Source organism: Carica papaya, chromosome 9 (assembly GCF_054855325.1).
Source record: "Carica papaya isolate Zhongbai chromosome 9, ASM5485532v1, whole genome shotgun sequence".
NCBI classification, from domain to species: Eukaryota; Viridiplantae; Streptophyta; class Magnoliopsida; order Brassicales; family Caricaceae; genus Carica; species Carica papaya.
Genome location: NC_142317.1, coordinates 25,069,499 through 25,074,379, shown reverse-complemented (window position 1 = coordinate 25,074,379; position 4,881 = coordinate 25,069,499).

Sequence of the window (4,881 nt, the reverse complement as noted above, 5' to 3'; positions counted from 1 at the left end):
TTATAACACATTCATCATGAATAAGGTCTCATATATTCAAAAATTAATCACCAAAACAAGTATAGAATTTCATTTCAACAAATCTCCAATTTCACCAAATTAATTAACTAAAAAGAGCATTTAAAAATGTAGATGAAAATACTAAAGAATCCGTTGCCGAAAATGAGTCGGTTAGTCTTTTGGAAGGGGAGGAAAGAAATTTTAGCACTCCTTGGTCAAGCTCTTTAAACTCCTACTTTTTTTCAAGAAAAGAAAGGAAAACCCATACCTGCCCCCATCGAAGCCCCATGCCTTACGAGTCCCACGGTCACCCAGTCCTCATCCACTTCTCAACCACCCATTTAGATGCTTGCCATGTGGCACACATCCAAGCATTGTCATGCCTATTTAAAGGCTCTCCTTTTCTCCATTTTTACACATTTCATTTCCTCTTCCATTTTCACTTTCTAGAGAGAGATTTTAGAGTGAGAAAGAGAAAATTTTAGAGAGAGAAAGAAGCAAGTTAAAATCAAATTTAAATATTTTAAATAAAAAATACCAAATTTAATAAAATAAAACATGATAAAAATTAAAATGTAAAAATATTAATAATTTAAAATACAGAGAAATGATTTATTAGCTGAAATTTAAAGTGGCTATTAGGCCCAAATTAATAGAGTTTTGACCATACGCTAAAGCGCAAAGATTCAGGGTGTTACATTAGTACTCTAAGAGGCAATTATTTTATATTTTGCAGAGTTAGCTTAGACAATTTTGTAAAAATTTAATAGTTAATCATGATACCTCAAGAATACACTTGTATTTTTGTAAGGGTTGAATGTAACTTCTGCATAAGATTTTAAATTCGTTGCACTCGTATATGCTATGTATTCGACATTGCTGCCCACTGGGTAGTAGGATGTCACTGGTGGTATCAGAGCAAGATTCCTAGGAATGCCCCTTACTTTGAGGCTTAGGGTTTAGGGTTTAGGGTTAGCAGGTTTAGAAAATTTTCTTAAAAAAAAATAGTAACCTAGAGACCCTAGATAAAGACATTTTACTAAATCCTTATCTCCTTTTCATAGGTGATCATGACTCATGAGAGATCGTTCGTCGAAAGACCCAAGGTTCATGATGCCCTAACTAGGGCAGAATTTACCAAGTTATTTCAAGTCATTTAAGGTTTGACTGCTGCCGTGGGCCACAATTGTGCTCACAATAGCAACTATCCTCATCCTACTGAGGACCAACCTAATCATGACTGTGCCATTTCAAGTAACATTTATGAATTCTAGAAATTAAACCCTCCCTTTTTTGGTGGTGGACTAGACCCCATGGTAGTTGAGGCCTGGATCATGAAAATGGAGAAGCTCTTCACAGTTCTCGAACTTATTGAGGAGTAAATATTTTTTTTAGTGGCCTTTAGGTTTACTGGAGAACCTGAACATTAGTGGCATCTTAAGAAGGAGACCCAACCTATTCCTACTATTTGGGACCAATTCTTAGATGTGTTTCATATAAATTTTTTCCAAGTGTATGTTCGAGAGAAGGAGGAGTAATTCTAAGACCTTCGTTAAGGAAGCATGTTAGTGAGTCACCAGGCTGGACTTCACGGGTCCGTTGGGCTTCTTCCTCTTTTCTTCTTCAATCGCCAACCTCTTTTTCCTCATTTCTTCACCAATGTAACATGCATCAAAATTTTGCTAATTAATTAATTTTTAACTCAACATTTATTACAAAATTCTTCTAAATTGAAGTAAAAGGAGCATTCAAAATATGATCAAAATACAATATATAAAATTTCATTTATGGGTTGAATTATTTAAGCTTGGTCATCATTATTTTTGGTAGAAAATTACGTTCTGATCTTCAGCCAAAGGACTACATGAGTTTGTAAGATTTTTCTCTTGTATTTTATTATATTAGTTGATTTTAGAATATGGTCTTTTATAATTTCATTAGATAACTTTTTGACTTACTAGATTATGTTTTCAGTTTCCTAAGTTTATCCTTCTTATTTACTAGATTATCTTTTCAGTTTCATATGATTATTTTTTCTATTTACTAGATTATCTTTTTGGTTTCCTAAATATTTTAGATGTCATTCGTATTTACTAGCCCAATTTCGATCTAGTCGAATAGTCATAATTCTATGTGTCCAATGCTTAGTCTTAGTAGTCTAATAGTCCTAATCCTTATTTAGTAATGTTCCTCATAGTCTACTAGTTGTTCAAGTATTCTAATCAATCCCTAAGGCTAGTTTAGTATTAATAGTCCTAGTAATAGTCTTAGTCCTTGTCTAAACTAGTAATCATACTACTTTGAGCTTGAGTTCTAACCCTAGTTGACATAGTCCTTGTTTCTAATTTATCGACTCTTAATCACAATAGTAGTTCTAGATTAGTTTTTAGTCTTAATATACTCTTTGTTTTAGTACTTTGATCCCTCATTGTCCCAATTGTCATTTCAGTCTTTGTAATCTTATCCTAGTTATCCTGATCCTAGAGTCTTAATTTTATCCTAGTATTCCTATTACCAATTCTAGTTATTGTTCAAGTTCTAATAGTCTTAGTGTTCTAGTCCTAATCCTAAGGCTACGTGTCATAATATTCAAAATAAAAAATATTTAATTGTATAAACAAGATAGGTAAACGATGGTAGTGTATACATAAGCAATCTATTTTTTACATCAGATTTTCAACAAACAAGCTATCATACTAAAAACATAACTGAGAGTATCTAGAGTGATTGATTGGTAGTATGTTTTAAGCATGCTCCTAATGCCAAGTTGAATACGTCTAGAAAATGTTGATATTGGGTAAAAGAGAGAAATAATTGCAAAGGCAAATAACTAAGTTGTCAACATATTTTTAGAATCAATGTCACAACTAGCAATCAAGATGTTCATGATGGCAAGTGGGAATCAATGGAACAAGCATAAAAAGTTAGATATCGTGAAGTATCATCTTTACATATCAGTTTACCAATATCAAAATAAAACTGAGGGAAAATAAAAAAAAGAACTGGATAATTTTAAATTGATGTTATAATGTCATATCCAACACTCCAAAAGAAGATAAGTTGTCTCATAAAGTCCATGATGAGCTAAGACTAATAAAGAATCAGATTCAATTACCCACGTGGCCAATTACCCGAAGTCAGGCCAAGTAATTTTAGAATACTTTTAACCTTCTGGTTCAAGAATGGGTGAAAAACAAGCTCACCATCGAAGCCCCAGAAAGGCCCATAAGAATAAGTTCGGATAAGGAAAGTAGGGAATGGCATGTATCATGCATGTGACTTGCTTTCAGCATGTGTGGACCTTGCTACATGTGCAGGAGAGTCTACTTGCAACATCCCAAATACCTAATGGGTAGAAAGGAGCTAACTACATAAGTAGTTACGAGTGCTAAGACAAAAATTGAATTGAAGTGGAAATAGAAAACCTCTTACAAGGCAATCTAAGATTTAAAACTTATATCCAAGCCATAGGTTGGCAGTCTTAAGTATAAGATACAAAGTAGAGTCCTTACAAAAATTTATATCAGAGTGTGGAATAACTATTGCACTCAAATTATGTCCTAGAGAATTTTCCGAAACCCGTGAATGGGTCTACCCAAACTCTGACAGATGACTTAAGGAGTAAATTCTCAACTTTCTCAACATTTAGGGGGGAACATAATAGGGATGAGTTCCATGTAAACTTAGCAAGGGAAACAATATTTAAAACGACACAGCTAAGGTTTAAAAAGTAAACATTTGAACAATACCTTTTATACCTCTTACCTTAGAGAACATTCATGGGATAGAGTCATTTAATCATATAGAAAGTCTTTGTCTTTATTAAGAAATCCGGTGAAACAATTGTACAACCAAGCTAACAACACCATTACTTAGCATTAAGCGGGCATGTTTCATCACATTTGGTATACCTGTATGTATCGAACATATAATAAAAAAATGACATGCTTAATAAACAAAAGAATCAATCATACAAACTATCATAAAGATACTAGTAACATAAGCAGCATACATAACAAACAGAAAAACCATCATATAAATCATGATCAATATTTTTAACCATATCTAGGTTTTATTAAGTCTTTTACTGACCTCCACGTGAAACTATTACAACAATATCCACTGAGGGCATAAGGGATCCTCGACTGTTGCTGTTAATCACTGACCCATTCTCGGGCAAATTTTATTTCTCTATCTAAACTATGACCATGATCATACTTTGCCATTGTGGCCTTACATGTACCTAACATGTATCCTCTCTCGTCAGTGGGACCGTCAATCATCACAGAGAGTGGTTCACCAACACTTTTTTGGAGGAGGGAGAAACAGAAACCCCTCAGAGATAATAGTCAAATGGATTTTTCTATTCTTTTCACTTGTTTATTTCATGCTCACAACAATTTCATATCCTTTTTATATGCATATTACATGTTCAATGCAACGATTTTCAAATCCACCAGGATTCCATAACTTATTTGGCCTGTAGGATCTTCTTTCATATATCCGGTCTAAAGGCTCATTTACCTGTGTTTGGCCCAAAGGCTCTTTTACTCAGACTTGACCTTCGGGTCATCCTCTTAAACCATGACCCACTAGGATAACCCTATTTACCATTACCAAGGTAAAGTGATGGGCCAAACACATATACAAATTTCCAATCATTATGTTTTCATACATTATGCGAAATACGTCATGGTTTAGACAATGATCAAACAACGAATCAACTTATATAACAATCATCATGTTCAACAATACCATACACATAAAGAAAAAAACAAACCTACTAAGAATTCATACATCATAGTCATGTGGTAAGACTATAATATATTATACTTTATATACTAATGAATATTCCGTTTTTAACTTCCAGAACTCGGCGGG